This window comes from Dermacentor silvarum, chromosome 5, assembly GCF_013339745.2.
Source record: "Dermacentor silvarum isolate Dsil-2018 chromosome 5, BIME_Dsil_1.4, whole genome shotgun sequence".
Classification (NCBI taxonomy): Eukaryota; Metazoa; Arthropoda; class Arachnida; order Ixodida; family Ixodidae; genus Dermacentor; species Dermacentor silvarum.
Genome location: NC_051158.1, coordinates 118,536,875 through 118,558,318, shown reverse-complemented (window position 1 = coordinate 118,558,318; position 21,444 = coordinate 118,536,875). Strand labels below are relative to the sequence as shown.

At 41.4% G+C, this 21,444-nt stretch overlaps 2 long non-coding RNA genes across 3 annotated transcripts; both read right to left on the bottom strand.

Annotated features, from left to right (window-relative positions):
• Positions 1 to 278: 278 nt before the first annotated feature.
• On the bottom strand, positions 279 to 7,195 carry LOC119452569 (uncharacterized). Its single transcript, XR_005192024.2, has 3 exons — positions 6,203 to 7,195; positions 4,779 to 4,971; positions 279 to 2,202 (listed from the first exon to the last, which is right to left on the bottom strand). It is a non-coding gene; the product is annotated as an uncharacterized LOC119452569 (long non-coding RNA).
• A 3,580-nt stretch (positions 7,196 to 10,775) lies between these two features.
• Positions 10,776 to 19,531, bottom strand: LOC125945972 (uncharacterized). Of its 2 annotated transcripts, XR_007467280.1 has the most exons (4): positions 19,125 to 19,531; positions 18,178 to 18,281; positions 14,241 to 14,459; positions 10,776 to 11,966 (listed from the first exon to the last, which is right to left on the bottom strand). It is a non-coding gene; the product is annotated as an uncharacterized LOC125945972 (long non-coding RNA). The 2 variants fall into 2 exon arrangements; XR_007467279.1 differs by lacking the exon at positions 10,776 to 11,966 and having other exon boundaries at positions 13,923 to 14,459; positions 19,125 to 19,529.
• Between the last annotated feature and the right edge of the window lie 1,913 nt (positions 19,532 to 21,444).

Genomic DNA, 21,444 nt, shown 5'->3' with positions numbered 1-21,444 from the left:
ATGCTAATGCATGTTTAGAGTCTGTAAAGGAGTATGTTTATCTAGGCTAGTTACTCACAGGGGGCCCTGATCATAAGAAAGAAATTTACAGAATAAAATTGGGTTGGAGTGCATACAGCAGACATTACCAAATCCTGATTGGGAGCTTACCACTGTCGTTGAAACAAAAAGTGTACAATCATTGCATTCTACCGGTGATAAAATATGTGGCAGAAACTTGGAGGTTAACAAAGAAGCTCGAGAACAAGTTAAGGACCGCACAAAGAGCGATGGAACGAAAAATGTTAGGCCTAACGTTAAGAGACAGGAAGAGAGCGGTGTGGATCAGAGAGCAAATGGGGATAGCCGATATTCTAGTTGACATTAAGAGGAAAAAATGGAGCTGGGCCAGCCATGTAATGCGTAGGATGGATAACCGGTGGACCATTAGAGTTACAGAATGGATACCAAGAGAATTGAAGCGCAGTCGAGGACGGCAGAAAACTAGGTGGGGTGATGAAGTTAGGAAACTTGCAAGCGCAAGTTGGAATCAGCTAGCGCAGACAAGGGTAATTGGAGATCACAGGGAGAGGCCTTCGTCCGGCAGTGGACATAAATATAGGCTGATGATGATCATTTCAACACCAGCTTGGCTCGCTATCTGTTTACCCTTGTAATACCAAACACACTCTGGAAAAAGGACCCAAGTATATACCAAATGTTTTAGTCATTCGAAGAAACATAAACCAAAATAAAGAGCATAAAATATGCTGCTTAAAATATTCATTTTGGAAGAAGGTTTGAAAAAAATATTACAAGAAAAATAAACTGATAGTTTGCTTAATCGCAGTGCTAATAAAGACATTGCTGCGCAGCTCCGAAATTGTAAGGTTAGCTGAAAAGATGTGTTCTTTGCTCTACAACAGCAATACTATCACTTTGATGAATGCCCGTGTAACTTGGCTTCAATGGTTGCAAAGACTTCTAAGCAAGAAACACTGCACAGTGCCACGGCGCAATCGTCGCACCATGCCTTGATTTCCTTTCAAGTGGTTATCTTTCGATCACCTGAGAAACGTTTTAAGCACACAAGCCTTGTTGGCTTTTGAAATTTAGCAGTTAGCGAAATGCACTTGGAGAAGTGGCGAGTGACAAGCTGTGACATACCTGCCAGGGAAAGGGTTAAGTGCATTTGACTTACTAGCTTCAAGCCCTGCAACTACAATATACAATTCTGTTCACTTTTTGGGGGCCAAAAACTGAACACAAATTTAACTGATCACTGAGATCTATCACGCAAGTAATGTCTGCCTTCCTTAGTAGTCTACCTGATAATAGAGAACCAGGTTCAGGTGATCTTACTTCTAAATGAAAAGACAAGCTTGCAACTTGAAGCCCACAGTAGTAGCTCTGCATCTATGCCATCCAGCTGTTGAGCACAAGTCCAACATGGATAAATGCAAAATAATTCAGGTTCAATGCTATAAATGCATGTTAAAGGTACGCTAAAGAAAAATATTGAGGTAAGCTAGATTGAAAGTTCGGCTTCCGTAATCACGAATTTGTCATTTGTAGCGAGAACAGAGCTTTTGTAAGCAAGAAAATGAGAAAATTGGAAAACCGAAGGGCACCAACTGTTAAATTAAACTAAGTTCTGGGGTTTTACGTGCCAAAACCACGATATGATTATGAGGCATGCAGTACGAGGGACTCCAAATTAATGTTGCCACCTGGGGTTCCTTAATTGGTACATGGGTGTTTTTGCATTTCACCCACATTGAAATGCGGCTACCACAGCCAGGTTTACATCCCGTGCCCTCGGGCTTAGCAGCACAACGTCAAACAGCACAACTGGGATCCCATACTTGTCAGCAACCTTCTGCAGTGAGTGTGACAATTGGTACACATGAAGCAGCACCTCCAGCTGCTTTAAACTGTGCACTGTTGGCTTTTGCTGCTTTGAAGTGCTTATAAAGTCCAACTAAAATAAAATTTGGGGCTGTGGAAAAAAAATATTCGAGTAGTGTGAATACAGAACAGCCTACGTGCAACACTTTAACATTTGAAAAACGAGGGGATGAGTGACAAAAGGCTAGGAAAAGTAAGCATTCTTGATACTGAATATGAAAAAAATGTCACCATTACCAGTCACCGGCAGTGATGCATGACTCGGATTGCAGGACTCCTTGGCATGGCGTATGAGAAGGGACCACCTGCAGCTGCCTGCGGTGTGATAAAAATCCCAGAGGCGACGTAAACTCGCGTCACAGCCACTAACCACCAAGTGCATGCTTCGTCTGCTAAGGCACTATTAAAAGGCTGCCAAAAAGAAAATGAGACAGTTACCAGCCCCGCACCTTTGCCAAGATTGCTTCAGTAGTACTACTTATTTATTACAAATTTGGCAGTTAAATTTCGTTGCATTTGTACTTTAAGCTTTTGGAGCAGGGGTATTGAGAAGCTCCTGTGCTTTGTGACATTACATCAGATATTTGACAAGGCTGTGGTTCTCAAGGTTCTTAGACGCATAAATGTTCTAATTCATTTACAACCTAATACTAATATGATGCATGAGAATATGGTAGATTACATTTTATGTTTTTAATGGGTGAGGAAAAGGACTAGCCTTTATGCTTGCGGCACCCACTGACATAGTGAAAACATTGTAAACAAGGTTCCCGTTCGAAAGCCGAAAAATCAAGCTTTTAAATAACTTCACCTTGGTCGGTGTCAGTTTTTGTTTTTCGCCATGACTCTTCCCGACCAGACAAGACTTTGTCAGACTCTAAACTTCATCAACCCACTGACAATAATTAAGCTGCATAGATAATAATTTGACCTTCACCATGAAGCATGTTTGCTGGTGTTACCAAGCAAGAGCAAAGAAAGGTTTGCTACTGTACGAATCAACCTATATTAATGTTGTTAAACCTGTTATTCCCTTGATGTGCCTCGAGTAGGCTCTAAAAATGTGTAATCACATGATGCGCACTAGCTTTTGTGTTCAGATTGGCAGGCTCATAGCAGCTGGCTCCTGTGCTTTGTGACATTACATCAGATATTTGACAAGGCTGTCACAAGGGATTATGTTTTTAATGGGCGAGGAAAAGGACTAGCCTTTATGATTGCGGCACCCACTGACATAGTGAAAACATTGTAAACAAGGTTCCCGTTCGAAAGCCGAAAAGCACAAAGTGATCGGGATGATCACTTTGTGATCATCCCGATCTCAGAATTCCTGCTGCAAAAACTTAGGGACTTAAAAGCAGCAAAAGCCAACAATGCGCAGTTTGAAGCAGCCAGAGATACTGCCTCATGCACACCGAGTGTCGCACTCACTGAAGAAGGTTGCCAACAAGTATGGGGTCCCAGTTATGCTGATGGTTCCAAAGAAGCTGCCTATACTTTGTTCCCCCACTTAAGGGTAAAAATAGAGCTACTTGTGACAAGACATCAAGCACCCTTCATGAATTGTGACATGGGCATGGTGTACCAAATAACCACTTGTGGTAAGCTCTACAGAAGCCAAACTGGACACTTCACTAATGACAGGGCAAGATAACATTTGCAGAATATAAAAAGGAAGGAAAAGACTAATGTAAGTGAGCACAGTAACACATGCACTTGTCATCCCTGACTTGATGAGATATAGGTTCTTGGCAGAAGTAGAAGCACAAATGCACACTTGATTTTAGAAGCTTTCTTAATATCAAGTAGAAGTGACTGTGCCAGCGATCCTTATAACCTTAAAACACCCAGAAAATTTTGCTTGATGCCCACGTGTAGGCACCATAGTGGTAGCCTTGTTCTCGTGTATGCACTCCGTTTCATGTACATTCTACATATGTAGTGGCCCATGCCTGTGAATAAACAGTGTGCCCTTGGCGCTTGTTGTTTGTACTCTGCCATCTGATTATTTTTTGTGCTGCCTTTTGTTAAAAGTTTGTCTAACATACAAATCATACATTGGCAAAACCTCCTTTGTGCAATTGTGGGTTTGGTCCCCTCCCCCCTCCCCTACCGGCAACAAACTATCTTTTCGTCCACTTTCATTTCCCCTTTTCTTCAGTATTCTCTACATTCCAATTGAAACCACAGCTGATTAGCCCTATGCTTTCCTTAACTTCATTGCCTGCTGGCTTTATACGGTAGTGATTAAAAAAAATCGAGCCTTTCCGTTTTCCTTTTCGTTAATTCATAGCGAGGGTCTCAAATCTGGCAGCCTTGATGCCATGAGGCAGCATATGAAGATTTATTAGCCATGTGCTTTCTCTCCAAAGTCCACGAGTTACGTGGCACCATAAGGCAAATAAGGGGGTTCCACATCCACCCGCCATGGCTTCGAGTGGCGCTGGCTAGCACTCCCATGGCTACATCTAGTACACATGAATACCCAAGTTAATGACGGATTGATAATCGTCGCTGTAGCACAATTATGTATCGAATGCACAATACGAAGGTTGTGGGTTTAGACCCCACCAGCGACAAGATATCTTTTCGTCCACTTTCATTTACCTTTTTCATTATTTTCTACATCTCAATTTCAACCACAGCTCATTTAATCTATGCTTTCCTTGGCTTCATTGCCTGCGGGCTTTATGTGGTCAGCAAAAATAAGGTATAACAAGAAAATGAAAATTAATAAGTAGAGGACAGGTTCATCGGTGTTCGAGGAATCATCTTCCTTTTTGTATCTTTTACCTACATGTGCACTCAAGAGGTAACTGCTCAGCCTGCATATCAAATGACAATGCCACAAATCCGGCTGGAACCCACAGTCAAATATATGTAGAGCATACCAATACATCTCCTCCAAAGATGATAAAAAGCACAAGTGCCTGTAGAGTTGTGTGCCACTGCTCCTCTTGCCAACCCATGGAAAGGGGCACGAGTGGTGCTGTAGAGCTGGCTGCTTCAAGCAGCATTCAGGTAGCCATTCATAATCCTGCACGTAGTCTCCCATGTTTTGTACATATCAAGGTAGCTTTAGTCCTGCAACAAATAAAATGATCAGTTCTAATCAATATGTAAAAAATGCAGGCACTTTGGCCGACGGATTTACATGTTGAAGTTTCTCTGATGCCAGTTAATTACTTTAAAACATCACTATTAAGCACAAGTTTAGCTGTTCCACTTGTAGCAGATTTATTGTAGAACACGATGTAGTGTAGCACGATAGCCGTGATACAAGACGAAGGTAACACACTCACACAGACTGTTACCTTTGTCTCCTCACATATATTGTCCTAGAATCACATTCAGTGTATATCACCCCCCACCCAATTTTTTGTTCTGCTAAGGTTTCTTTCAGATTGGCTGCACATCTGTTCAATCAGTCAGTCAGTCAGTTTGTGTCTGCAAACAAGTTCAGTTTCCACAATGCACAATGATGCTGTTCATAGAGGGAGATTAAAAATACCTTTACAGTTTCTTTTAAAAAAAGGTTTGTACAAAGTCTCACTGTGCACTTTGCAAGTTGTACACTGATATAAATTTGTTTCTAAGATATGAAGGTTGAATACAAGCATTTCAAGCCTTAATATGCATTTCTAATTACATGTAATCGCTACCACTTATGAGAAAATTGATAGGATCTGAAGTAGAAAGCCTCATTTTCTATCCACGGTGGTTGGATACAAATGCATTACACATCGAGCGAATATAGTCAAATTTCAAAACAAAAACTAGGGTAAAGGCCTTATACCGACACGCTCAAAAAAGACAAAACATTTCAAGAAGTTTACTGCGGCGTTGTGATAATTTTTCCTCCACCAGAAATATGTTCTTTAGCATGTGCTCTAGAACCGGGGGGAGGGCCGGGGGTTCTTTCTCTGTCGTTGGCGCTGTTCATCGTGCTGTATCTCATCAAACCGGGACATTTGCACGCGAAAAAGAGAGCATGGAGCACGCCCTGGCTGGAAAACGAAAGAACGAGCACAAACGAGACTTGTTCATTTATTTTAACCTGGCGTATTCTCATCGCGTCTTTTTCCTCTTGTACTATATAGAGGTTACAGTTCTGCTTATTCCATATTAGTAGTATCAAGTCGTACGTCATGCATGCGCATTGAGCACAGTAATGCGTTCTAGATATCGCAGATGCCCTTGGTCACGGCGCGACACTCGCGATAGCGAACTCGAACGCGATCTTTAAAAAAAAAAAGCAAAAAAAAATGTTTGCCTGCGATGAACTTTGCAAACAAGAAATAAAATAGAAGCTTACCAAAATGCTTCTTCCAAAGGCGGGAAGAATACACTGAAGTGACAGCCCATGCAGTTGTTGGCGGCACGCCGTTCGTTGGCGTTCACGTACCCTTTCGCGTGCTGTGCTGTTTATCACGTCGCCCTCATTTGTAGGCGTGAGAAGAGCATCAAAGTATTATTATCTTCTCTCAAGTAACGCCGCCTCGTAAGCACAAACGGAAAACGTTGAGCTGTCAAGCCGGCACCAGCTTGCCCACAGGCAGCAGTTTCCCGCGCTCGTATCTCACAGTTGACGAACTTTCGTATTCGCACCGCGCGCGTTTGGCGAGCCGTTGTGGCGCCATCTGGAAGAGTTTGAATGTGGACTTTGCAAAACTCAACAAAGTTCGAACATATATCTGTTTAGTTTCTCATATATAACAATTTAAAGCATATGATATTTAGAAAGTACTCACCACAAACAATATTTTGTTTCAGTTTCTTTGGCCCCTCCGATTTACGAGCATTGGTAGCTTTAGCACGGGGGCTCCTATCTGAATACATGGGAAAGCTAGGAGAAATCGTTTTTCTCGGCAACCACTGCTCCAAATTTGATGGGGTTTGTGGCATTTAAAAGAAGAACTTAAAATATAGTCACTGTTGGTAGCGAATGCTTAATTTAGGCCGTCAAGTTTTTTTATAAAAATTGTAGAAAATCGGCTAATTTTCAGAAAGCCACACTGTCAAGTTTACAACTCTGTAACTCAGCAATGAAAAAGGATATCACAATTCTGTAAATTGCATATGCTGGCGCATCTAAAGCGGACAAAATTAGTGTATTATACATGGCTCTTAAATAGAGCACTAATATGTTAGTTGGACTTTTGCAAAACACTTGTAAACAATGTAACTAATTCACGTAAGATGTAAATTGATGTATCAAATTTGTCCGCTTTGGATGCTCTAACGGATGCAGTTTACAGAAGTGCCATATCTGTTCTTAATGCAGACCTACAAATTTGTACACCTCGTACTTTCTCTCTCAAGTGCAACAAATTTCATTTAAATCATCCCAGTGGTTATCTCAGAAAAGCGTTTGTGCATTTTACATGTATTTGTATAGGCAGCACGCATCGGAGTTGGGCCCAATTGCCTAAAGCTTCCTTCCTCTTAAAGAAAAATCCTTATTTTCAGGTTGTCGCTTAATGATGAGGACATCGAACCTGGTTAAACGAAGTTTGAATGGAGAGACAGTTAAAATTAAATTATTTGGTTTTACGTGCCGAAACCGCAATCTGATTATGAGGCACGCCGTAGTGGGGGACTCCAGAAATTTTGGCCATCTGGGGTTCTTTAACGTGCACCTAAATCTAAGTACACGGGTGTTTTCGCATTTCGCCCCCATCGAAATGCGGCTGCCGTGGCCGGGATTCGATCCCGCGACCTCGTGCTCAGCAGCCCAACACCACAGCCACTGAGCAACCACGGCGGGTCGAATGGAGAGACAGTATTTCACTTTGTAGAGTATTTTTGCCGGGGATGGATTAGGCTGCTTGTCGGCAGAAAGAGCCAGATGAGCAAGTCAAGAAAGTCATGAAATGCAAGATGACGAAAGGCTTTATGATTACTAGCACACTCTATAGCTTGGTTAACCAGTGAGAAACAATATACTTTACAAACAAACAAATACAGTGGACATGCAGCCGCCAAATGCTTGCTCAATTATAGACATGTTATTGATGAGACATGTCTGGTGATTCTTTCCATGTGTGCTTTTTTAAACGTGTAGTATGTTTCATTTAGTCGATGTTGTGCCCCATCTGAACCAATAAAGAAAGGAAAATTTACTGGGGTCCCTTATACTAAAACTAAGACGACTTGAAGGCAAAAGCCGGAGCGCTGCTAACTCAATAATAAGACGACCACTTTTTTTGCTGAGTCATCATCACTCTGAAACCACAATTTATAGTCATTTTTGCAAGTCATCCTGTTTTCTTACAAGTCCCCCCTCTATGATTAACCAAACTCGAATCGTGACTCAGCACTTTTTTGCTGAGTCACTCTCGCTCAATTGGACCCTCAAATCTCACATATTTTTGCAAGCCACTCCCCCACTCCATAACCCCTTGAGTGACTCTTAATTCACACTTTATTCACTCTTGATTCACCCTATCATTGCTTGGTTCACCTTCATTCACTCAATCATCTTGGGTTTACTTCCATCACACTTGATTTGCTCTATTACTCCAAATTTCCAGTTTTCATCACTCTTGGTTCACCTTCATTCACTCTCATTTATTCTTCATTATCTTAGCTCACTATATCTCATCATTACCTTTCATTTGACTCCTGTCACTTAACTAAACCCCTTTAATTCACCTTTAATTCACTCTTAATTCACCTCTCTGTATACCCATTATCACTTCAGTCAGTTCACTTGCTTTATTATTCTCCCACCCTTAATCACGGTTTTTGTGCGCATTATCGCCTCTTATCCTAAGAGGACCATTTTGTGTCGACGATGCAGTTTTGAAACAGCCTTGAAACAGAGACCTCACCATGAGGCATAAGGCTTTCACCTTTAAAGAAAAAAAAAACTAAAGGAAATGCAGAGAACTATAGTTGAAGCGGCGCATGCAAATGAACCACTGCAGATTTGCGGCCACGCCACGCGTGTCACAATCACATATATTGGTCAATCATCTAAGGAGAGCACGGTGTTCCCGGCAGTATCGATATACCGACCAGTTATTAGCATTATTAGCATTAGCATATAAGCATTATTAAAATACTGGTGGCACCGACCATTAACGATTGGTAAGGGGAGCGTTCTTCTTTACTTCCCTTATGGCAACTAGCACTTAGTCGCTGATCGAGGCACTCGGAATAAACTGTATGGTTCATGCACCCTATTCCCATCCCAAATCAAAAAAGGCATTGTGTTTCATCTACACGTCAACGAGAGGTTGAATCGTCTTCCAGCTTTTTATATAATTATTTCTTTTAAAATGCAGGCAGGACAAGCAGCAAGAAGATGTTGCATGCACACTGTGTCGATCGGTACTATATGGTACCAACGCACAGTATAACAATGCATGTCTATTAATGATTAATATAGTAATCATATCATAATATATAACAATTCAGAGCCACTACCACATCTGCATCTCCTTCCTTGATGCCACAGCAAATGTCTGTGGAATTCTTGCTGTGGAATCAATAAGTACTTTAAAGCATTGTCACATTGTCATGACGGCGTAAAATAGGACACTGTCAATGTGACTTCAATATGTTCGCTCTCTATTGGTTGAGCTTGTGCCTAGAAAAACAATTAGTAAGTGGCACACAAAGCACAACGATACAGCGAACACAGTCAGCCATCGGCGAAATATGATCTGCGGGTCAAGCGCGTCACATGACTCGTTGAAGGTTGTAGTGTAATCGCTGGTACTGCATATATACCTTCCAGAAAGTACAACAATATTCGCGTCGCGCATACAATCTTGATTACACAAGGTTGGGCGAGAACATACTATATGTCAGATAGAATCAACAATAACATTCAAATAAGTTATCATGCAGTTGCGCCTTGTGCTGAGCAATAACTTTCACTTGATAGCAGGTGAAATGTGGTCCCCAGAAAAAAGAATAAACAAGTACGCATACGTACCAGTATAGTCACGCAGTATCGGGCTGGGCATCGACAAAACTTTATCTTTATCAAAACTTTATCAAAACAATATCTTTAGCTGTTTGTATACATGGTACTATTTTAACATGTCTCTTAAAATTCTTCATATGATACGCCTAAATTTGGTGCTGGAGTGAAGAGGAGTGCTGTTATTTGACTTTACCTGGGGTGGCAAACACGTTCTAAAATTTTTACCTCCAAAGGCATCAAAGGCGAGTTAGGGGATGAGCTGGGCTACTGCATGGCCTGCTCTTCCACAAATTTCACGAGCACTTTCACCGCGTTATATCTGACCAGGCAGCTCAGCAGCAGGAAAGTGACCTCTTGTCCAGCCCTTTGCCTCCAGTCAATGCAGAGCATTCGAAAGCTCTTGCCCAAGTAACGCAAAATGTTGCCATAACGTTCTCTGAATGTGCACAAATGTCGGCGTATAACGTTGCCTACATGCTGCTAATGTCCTCTTTTTTAATCGACAGACAACGTTGGGTCGTAACGTTGTGGCAGCGTTAAGCAGCACATTCACGACGTTAACATAACGTTAACAGAACTTCCTGGCAACGTAATGTGGATGTTGCCTTTTGTCACTTGAGCTTTCAGGCAACGTTCGTATGTGACGTCGAAGCAACACTCAACTGACATTGCAGAATATTTGTAGACATGCATAACAGCAGTGCTGTCAGCATGACATGGCTGACAGCACCGCAAACCCTTAAATTTATATTTGCTTGACAGATAATTTACTCTAGTAGTTTTCATGTTGCATATGCATGAAAATGTGAAACAAGAATTAGTGAAAAACAGCGTCTATTACGTATATATCTTGTGTAGCTTACCAAGATATCTGTGTACCTTACCTTGTGGTAAGATACACTATATACGTAAAATAATGCTGTTTTCACCAGTTCTTGTTTACGACATGAAAACTACTAGAATGCATTATCTGTCAAACAAATATAAATTTAAGGGTTTGCGGTGCTGTCAGCCGTGTAATGCTGACAGCGCTGCTGTACAGGCAGCTCATCTGTCTTGCACTATATATAGTACCAACGCGCCCTAAGCCAGAATCTTTAAAGTGTTTCACATGGTGGTTTGCCTGACTTGTCTTGCTGTTGTCCATAGCAAGCATATAAATGCTAACTGCAAGTAAAAGTGCACAATGCAAAGCTGCGAAGTGGTTCATAAGAACAATTTTTCATTTTGGCTATAACAGCAAGAGAAGCAGCATGCACGTCCAATGTGCAGAGGTTCTCGTATAAAGGTTCTCGCAGCAGGAAAGTAAATATATTCCACAAATGTTCATTTCCTTAAACATATCATTTAAGCTTAGACCACAGAAAAAAATCAGTCTTTGCTTCCGACTTACTGCTCTAAAAATCATGTGTCGGTAGCTGCATGTGCTTTCAAGAAATTGCATAATAGCCAACATCAGCTGCTAAGAACAAACGCTAGTATGTAGGAATTGTTTGTGCAGGAGGAATATGTGGTGGTTGAATATGCACCCATGAATATGCATTGGTCCAACTTAAATAATAGTGAATGCCATAGACAAACCTGGTTATAATGTCAAACCATGCATTTATTTACTGTCTGCTTACATCATCCTGGCAAACAAATGACACTTATATAACAGTAACTTAAAAACTGATAACACACTGATAACACACTTAAATATATTTTCTATTAAACATCAAGGTCTTCTATCGCATATTAAGACTCTACTAACAGCTACAACTACAACACAATATATTTTGCTTTCCCATGTAGGTCAGACTTCGAAATTTCTTGCTTTTTGTCGAGTTCCCTTATTTCAATGGCAGAACACAATTTATACTTCTTAATAAAAGCACAAATACTGTCCTGCTTCACTTTGTAATGTACAACACAACACAGTAACATACCAACAACACAACACAGTAACTTGCAGACATGGCAGCAAGTGTGAAGTAGTCAACACAGCCCAAGGCGTAGAGTAACAGAAAGTCATCCAAGCACTGACAGCCAGCCATCACTTTTGCAGAGGATGGCCAGCAGCACAAGTGATGCACACATGCCTCCCTCGGTAGCTTCACTTGCATCCAGACTTCACTAGTTTCCAAGCCAATAATGCGGTAACCTGCAGAGACATCAATTACATCAAACTATAAAGTGCCATCTGAAACACTGAAGCCATGTTTACTGCTGAAAACAGGCTATAAAAATGCTTACAAACAACTTAAGCTTCGCATAACTGCGAAACAAACAATAGTGACTTTACACAGGAGAATAATGCAAAACATCAAAAAGCAAATTTCAGTAAAACCTAACCATTATAGCTGTAAGTTTGGACACAAGAGCAAGGAAAGCACAAAAAACAATGCCCACAACTTCCTTTATTGCGCTAAGCAGTTAAGACGTTAGTATCAATATATTCCTTTCACATAAAGCTTCCTTGCAATGCCACGGCTGCTTGTTACATACAGTTCAGTCTTTGAAGAAAACAAAAATTAACAAATGATGTGAATGCTCTACCACGGTACCAAAAACACATTTCATTCGTGATGAAGAAAGTTCCAATGAGTGAGTGATAAAATTGACTTGTTGGTACAACATATTGGTCAATTGCAGCACAGATATTGACGACAGAAAAGACGAGACAATAGACGTGTGCTGACTTCCAACAAAAAGCTTTATTTTCAGCGACCCATGTTTATAGCCGTCACTCATCACATTGCACACGCGCAATTCACACCCTTAGGAAGGTCAACTCTGTCTGATAAGTGTACAGATGCTGACACACACAGAGCCAAGTCGCGCAATCTTTTCAGCTTCAATAATTTCACGTGTTAGTTGATCACCGCTACTGCTGACAACAGTACACCGAGCAAACAATGGTTCACAGGCACATGAACTGCAACAACATGCAAGCCAACTGTCATGCACGTTTTTCTTGACATTGTAGAGTGTTCTCTCAGCTGGTCATTGATACAGCGTCCTGTTTGGCCTATGTACTGTTTACCACAAGAAAGAGGGGTACAGTAATTCATGTTGATAACATAGGTGACGAACAGATTTTTGTGCTTTTTGTTACACTTGTGTGCTGCGCTGAAACATTTCCTTTGATTACACAACTTTATAAGCTTCTGAGGTGCAAAGAAGACAACTTTAACTTTGGAACGATCTGCAGTTTTCACGATATTGTGAGACAGCTTATGAATGTATGGTATGACAGCCACTTTAAGTCTGTCAGATGGAGTGATCACATGGCAACCACTCGGTGCATGCGCTTTTCAGAGTAGAGGTCAAGTGTTCACTGCATCTGACAGACATAAAACTGGCCGTCATACCCTACATTCATAAGCTCTCACAATATCAAGAAAATTGCATATCATTCTAAAGTTGTGTAATCAAAGGCAATGTCACAGCACGCCACACATATGCAACAAAACACCAAATTCCGTTTGTCACCTGTGTTAGCAACGTGGTTTATTGTATCCCCCTTGTGGTAAACAGTATATAGGTCAAATGAGACACTGTATCAATCACCGGCTGAGAGAACACTTATACAATGTCAAGAAAAATGTGCGTGACAGTAGGCTTGAATGTCATTGCAGTTCGTGTGACTGTGAACCGTCGTTTGCTCAGTGTACTGTTTCCAGCAGAAGCAGTGATCAACTAACACGTAAAATAATTGAGGCTGAAAAGATTTCGCGACTTGGCTCTGTGTGTATCAGCACACCTTCTGTACACTTGTCAGACAGAGTTTACTTTCTTCCTAAGTGTGCGAATTGCGCATGTGCAATGCAGTGACTGACGGCTATAAACATGGGCCAGCAAAAATAAAGCTTTTTGTTAAGAGTTGCCGCATGTCTCTCGTCTTGACTCTTCTGTTGTTGCCTACATCTGCACTGCAATTCAGTGCCTGAACGACTGGCTACAACTACGCTACAGGTGTTGCATATCGGGAGAAGGGTTGAATATTGCTCTACACCGCAAAAGTTGTCGTTGCTATCCGCGGATGACTGAATACGGAAGTTCTGGCGTGGAAAAACCAAATTAGAACGCGAGCTTTTGGAAGCGGTGTTAATAGAAAATTCTGGACCTGATAAGTAGGTTAGCGCCACTTCGCAGGCACTTTTAAACAAAGAAATGCAACTCATGAGTAGCCACAAATAAGCTGGTTTGTTAATTCTGCTTTTGTTTCTTCTTGGGCTACCTAAACGCGAAAAACTTTGTCACTCGATTCAACCGCTCGGCCAAAACCAAGCATGAGAAGATGATTTTTTCTCCTCAGGGGCACCACATTTCGAAAGATATGCATCAAATGCATCTGAAAAGTTAATCATTTCGGTGCAATACATGCATTGTTACAAACATTACAAAAACTTGAAAAAATGTGAATGATACTTACTACCCACAGCTTCCAATTTATCGGGGCTCAATGTCGGCTTCTCAACAGCACTGCCGTCCTTCAAGCACCGACAAGGAGCCCCTGTGACGCTCCTACGCCGAGCGCCAGGGCTCCCCACATCAGTTATGCCAGTTCTTTGCAGAACAGGGAATCCCGGCGATGGCACTGGAGCAGGCCCCAGTTATCGTTGCCAATGTATACAACATTTCCTAGGTGTACCTGCAATTAAAAGATGGCAGAGACACATTAAGACTGCTTACGTGTGGGAACGTGAAAGCACCTTTAGTCAACCAAATGGCTGCAATGTGACGTGCACAGTGTGACACGCACTAGGCACACCTTAAGTCAGCCAGAACCAAAGAGCTGCCGTGGCGTAAGGGAAGCGTGCTCCTTTCACACTCCAGGTTCTATTCCTATCCAGTCTGCACAACTTTCTTATTAAAGCAATTAATTTGCTTTGTTTACATGAACCTACCTAAATTTGACATTACTCCAAGCGTTTTGATGTGCTTTTATTGCTTGTGCAATAGGCCATCGGTTTTATGTCAATAAGTGCTGTTAGCAAAAAGAAATATGTCTAACCGTGCGATAAATGTAACCGGAAATGGCAGGTATGTCCAGTGGCATTAGTGTGGGGGCTGCAAACAAAATTATATAGCTTACCCTGTTTCAAATTTATTTTAAAGAGCAGTTTCAGTGAGCCCAAGTAGAGTCAGCTTTTTGCAGTGCAGAAACAGATAGTTTGTGCCAGCCAACCAGATGAAGTGCTGTCCTAGTAACTGTCTCTAATCACCCTCTCAGCAATTAGTGATAGCCAAAGTAGAGCTTGTATCTCTACAACTGACACATGTCCCATTTCCTTAATGTGGTATTCGTCACTGATTTTGATGGTCAATTGGTTGCCATAGATGAACAATCGAAATTTGGCGTGCAGCACCAGTCGTGTCAGTGCATCGTCAAGTGGCACGAACATATTTCTCCCTTGAGTGAATTATGGTGCTCTCCTGGGCACATGTTGAGGCACCAGCCAGTCTGCCCCATGTACATTTGACTGAATATATACATGATCAAAGGAACAGACTGCTACCCCTGACGAACACAAGACAAATTGGGTTGCATCTTTAACTCAGCAAGCCTCAATTCTCATGTGGACTGCTATGCACGCACATTTCCAGTGAAAAATAAAGTAGGCAGGATATGCACGACAGTTCACAAGTGAATTCAGAAAGGCGAGCAGGCAAGGGAGGTTTGCTTGGTTAAAGATACCACCAATTTGTCTAGTGTGTATGAGAGGCAGCTCACTGTATTTCTTTCACACCTGGTCAAATGTATACCGAGCAGACTGGCCAGTAACTAAATGTGCCAAATAAATTCCCATATTTCACTCAAGAGACCAGCTTGCTTGTCCAGGTTGGCCGTGCATTGCCGCGATAGGACTTCAGGCTGGATTAAGATCATCTGTTTGCACCTACGGTGAAAAATTGACACGACAGATCAGTGAGGCATACCACATAAACAAGACATGCGAGCCAGACCCCATGATCAATTCATGAAATAAAAGGCGTCCTTTCTAGATGACAAGTGATTGAAGTTAGTCTGCGCCCCCCCCCCCCATATTTACTTTCCTTTTTACACAAATACCATTTATTGTGATTTTATGCCTTTATATTACAACTTACGCCTTCCCTCTGAACGAAATTGTGCACAACATAAGCACACATCCAGTGTTGCTATTTTTATTCCTTCCATCAAAATAAATCGTCAGTTAGCCGCAGTCATGTGGTATGGTACCCTTTTCCTCCCCATGTAAATTCTATCCTGAAAAGTTACATGAACTGACCGGCAAACTCATACGTACACTACAAATTTCACCTAGCAAACACGGCTGGTTCTTAGAAAATGCACAAATACGGTGATAGGTATCTGTTGGCATACTGTAGCAATAGTAAGTGCCAGTTAGCTTCAACACTAGACAGTTTGAGTATAGCATATGCAACTAATAGCGTACGCCTATACGCTATAGTACAGCGTACACTAAACAGCACACATTTATTAGTTTTAGTTAGCCTGCGAGATCTTCCGATCTCAGAGGTCATATGCCATCGTCGCACCTATCTCTCGACTTCACTGACAGGTGGCGCTGATATATGTCGGTTTCCCTCGTTAGGCTTCGTGTCGTTGGAAACGAGAAGCGATCTCGAAAACTCCACAAGGTTAACCATATTACACTGTTGTCAAAGCGGCCTGACGGTAAGCGAAAGCTATTTACACAGTCATTTGCTACGAACGAAGCGAATTCTGCAAAAGCCAAGCCAAATTCAATTCGAAGCGGGCAGCGGGGACCACCGCCATGTTTAACGTAAACCACGCACAGACGGTAATGCTAAATCTGAGAAATAGCATGCATAGGCTATCGGTCGGATAGCGTTCTGCACATGCGCAGTGATGACCCGCTATTTTATATCATACGCATCGACATAGCGTACGCTAACCTAAAACTGTCTACTGCTGCAATACTTCAGCTGTCAGGCATCTACAGTGCTTAAGACACCACAGAAGTGTAAGTGCACAACAAAAACAAGCGGCGCATCAACCATAAATTTGACTTGAGAGTAGTGACAACATAGGCTGTTTCGTGTAGCTAAAACACTAGCCAATATGTAGAAAGTATATGCACAAGTATACATACCTATAGATATTTGCCTACCTAACTTAAATCTATAAGAGCTTACAGTGCACATGATGCTTGTTCTAGACACTGGTATTTTTGACAAAAATACTCTTAGAATTAGATATAATCCTTTTTCAATTCATCCAGCCAGTAAATGAAGTCGTACACATATCATTATAATTTGGACTTGCAGGTTGAACATATTCTGACCTGAGCAGCGCCAAGCAGAATGAATAGACCGAATGCCCACTGTGCTGACCAAATACACAGGATGAAACAGAAAATATGGAAAGGGACCCCAAAGTATTAGAAATACTTCTTGACAGCTGTAGAATTAGGGCTTGTTGGTTGATTGTCACTATTAAAATTACACTAAAGCCAATAAGACTGTTCTGTATGGTGTAGTTGAAATCAAATTCATTTGACGAGCAACATTGCAATAACCAGCAAACATGGCAAGAGCAAGCAGACATGTGCGAAATAGTGTGCTTTTTTAATAATAGAGCATCAATACAATGAACTACCTACCAGTTAGCTATGTGTTCTATGCTGTATTGACTTGAAAAAAAGAGAAAAATAATGTAACTGGACATAGACTTCAACTGCTACAATGCCTACTTGCATGAATGGGGATAGCTTGCCAAGAATATTAAAAAATGGGAGAGAAAAAAGCAAGCTTACTAGAAAACACTTCAGAACTGTAGTAACTGCAGCACAGTGAATACTGGCCTTAATGTATTATTTCAAGAAGTTTGAGCTCATCAAATGTGTATTTTCCAGTGGCAGTTATTCTTGGAACAAGACAGAAATAATCGTGAATTTGAATGTTAAACAATGGTAAGCACACTGTGTGCTTACACCTATGACATATTTGGCCCATTACACTTTGAATTCTTATATGCGCAGAAGCTGCACAAGAGTGTAAACACTAAAAATTCGGAAATAAAATCCTACAGCATAGGAAACAGTTTCAAAACAAGAAAACCAAAATGAAAAGTGATAAATAGTGTGTACTAAGCAAAATTAAAATGTAACTTGCAGCCAAGCGATTGATGCAAGAAAAAATACTTAACATCAAGACATGTTAGGTCTACTTTTATATAGAACACAATAAGGTGTGCATAACAGCTATGAACACAAATAAACAGCAAGTTGCATAAATATTTGGCCTATTTAGTAAGCTGTGTTGACTAATGTCGATTAACTTATCCACAAATGATACCAAGATGCTTTTTTTTGGAACACGTACACTACATACATACATACCTGACCCGACCATCCAGATTACACGTTGCACTACGGCAGGCATGGCCAAGGGGTCTGGTGGCTCCTCCGTTATGTGGGCACTGTTATGGGTCACAGCCTCGCCACTATAAAATAAGTTCTGTGTTAACTTACAGCAGTGGCACACAGCTTTATAAAGCTGTCAAATTGTCTAGACATGCATGGAGCATCTAAATATAGTCACAAAAACAACGTTTGCATTATTGCAGGGTGGCAACAGAGCACAAAGTAGAAGTCACTGATGAATGTCTTGATAATGGGGACCCTTTGATCACAGTAAAATTATTGACACGCAGCAACACATAGCAAAGAAATGTTTGTTTACAAAACAATTCATTTTTTTTTTCATGACTCAGTTTAACTTTCCCCTGTCATGTTTAGTTACGTATAAGGTATGTCAAAACATCTTGTCTTAAAAAGTAAGTTGGACTAGTAGCAAGCTGTGATTGCTTAATTTTTTTTCTCTAAAACTGTCGTAAACCGAAAACTACGTAAGCAGATATTATTTACAGCGTCGAGGCAAGGAAACATGGCAAGGAAACAAGTTTCCTTGGACAAGTAGATATGAAACAAGTTTCCTTGCCATGTAAGCAAGGAAACATCATTGCAATAAGAATCGGTGAAGAGGCAAATGAGTCGTTATTATGCAACTTCAGCAGAAAAGCGGGAGCTCACGCGCCGCACGCACATGATGAACACGATTATTTTCGAACGTTATATTTCTCATCGGAAGAAAACGCTTATCAAGATTTTCAATTTCGCATCGAAGCAATAAACTTGCGTAACTAAGTGCTGACAACCAGCGTTCAGCAAGCATCAGCACAGGTATTACTGCTGTCGCGGGACTTCTATTTCATACGCTCGCGCACGCTATGCACACACGAGAAGCTCACACAACACGCGTGTAGTTAGCCAGCATGATTACTTACCTTTTGAATGGTACGACGCGGTCGCGAAGCGCTCTCCAAGTTGCCGGTGCTGCGTCGACGATGTTACTCCCCGCATACATGCCGCTGCGTAGTGGACGAGCTGAGGCGCGCTAACACACATTATTTCTTTGCGACGTCCACCTAACTTTCCAGAACGAGAACAAAGAGACCGCACTCCACGGCATAAAATCGTTGGGCCACATTTGCCTGGCGCGCCACGCATACGGCGAGTTTGCAGCATGACACAAGGTATCTTCAGGCACTTCTGTGCACGCTAACTGCGACCTACTTCATAACAGCAAACACAAAAACAGACGATCAAGCAAACGCGACGCTCGTAGCACCCCGCACATACGACCGCCATCACAGAACACGGAGGAAAAACAATAGCGCCACCTGCATACTTGTGAGAATGTTGTGGCCTCTGTGATGACAAAAATATTAACCAGTACACTCGCATACTAAAATTTTGTGCCGGGTTACACACAACTACGTATAGATGTTGCGAGACAAAATAACCGTAGAACAATCTATATTTTAGACTGTAGTTCAGCGTAGAAATAAATTTTAAAACGTATTTTATCTTTGAATTGCTTCCGCCGTCTGCAGCCAGCATAAGCATGGCCTTTGAGATCAGCGTACGTTATCCTTATCAAGCCGTCGCTGTGGCCTGATTTGAACGGTTTGGGCTGTCTCGAAGCTGACTCGAAGCCAATCCATGACGTTTAGCGATGCTGGCTACTTTTCCTACGCCGTCACTTAGTTTTAGATAACTTTCTGATGACGTCAACATGAATTGTAGCCTCAGGAATTGTTGACACGATATCGGAGGTACAGATGTGCAGTGTTCTATGTTTCCGTGCGCGTTGTGACTGTTTCAGGCGGAAAGGATCAAATCCACGAGGGTTGATAGCTCGTGTGGCGCAGGTTACACCCGCATCGTCCGCATTTCCTTTTGTGTCGGTGTGTTGAATGTGCGCGGGTTTTGCTCCTGTCGTCCGTACCTTCTGTGTTTATCGTGCGGCTCGCGAAGATTCCTCCTAAAAAAAAAAAAAACATGTCTGCAGCAGCGTGCATGTGTCCTGTGTGAAACAAATGTGCGCTGGTGTACGATGTGTTTGCAGCCCTATTGGTGGCTTATAGTCCTTTGCTCTAGTGCCGTTTCTATGATGTAAACCATACGTGAACTGAAAAAAATGCACTGTTTTTCATATGGACAAGTAGATACGATCTGTGTGTATCCACTGTGCAGTGTGCATGTGTTCGTCATTTTTATGCAGCTCGTATCATAGGGCTTGGGCTAATTCATGATGGCCCTTGCTTAATGTTTCCACTTTTAGGGGCATGTGGCGTGCAAGCAGTCACAAAGTCTTGTGCATTTGGTGTGGAAGAAGGGAATACTTTTATGCGTAACTTTGTCTACTATAGGTGAACCGTTGCAACAATTAGCATTTTTTCCATGTGAATGCTTCTGCCATTTGATATAATTTGTAGCAGATCTTATCTGTGGAGAAGCATAATAAACATAATTTAACATGGTGTTCCTTAGAAGATATTAATTACTGCATAACCACTATACATCTCTATACCTCACTGTATGATAAAGATGAATGTTCAGTTGAAAATGAAAATATCTTATAGTTGCATGAACGTATACATGCGAAATGCTACAGCAGCCTGGCATCACATTAATGTCAATATTGGCAATATTGTCAATATTGTCATCCGGCAACGTTCTGGGAAAGTGCTGTTTTGTAACGTTGCTAGATTGATACCATTTACACGTTAAATTGATGTTTACATGCAACGTTGACACAACGTGGGTGTCAGGACGTTGTTGTGACATTTATTTATGACATCACTTGAACGTACAGCTGGCAACGTACATTCAACGTTGAGGTTGGCTGTTTAACGTTGCCTGACATTTGTTACAATCAGGCAACGTTTACGCTACGTTCTGTGTTACTTGGGTGGTTGCATTTATAATAAATTGCAAGATTTGGTACTGTAATCTACTGTTCAGTGTAGACAAACTTATTTGACTTTCATGCTGCATAATTGCTATACAGACACACAGACATTATCATAAGCATTATTAAAATACATGTACTGATGTGCCAATATTGGGTGCTTGCATTAGTGGATACCCCCTGCACCAGAAGAAAAAAAGGAAGAAATTGATAAAGTGTATGTCTTTGTCTCTAAGTGCAGCAGATGTTGTGCATGGCAGCTATGATTGCTGTAAAGAAAACCACTACATCTTTATTCAATTCAAGGTTTCATTACTATCATCCATGTGAACTTGAACTCTTCCTCTAAT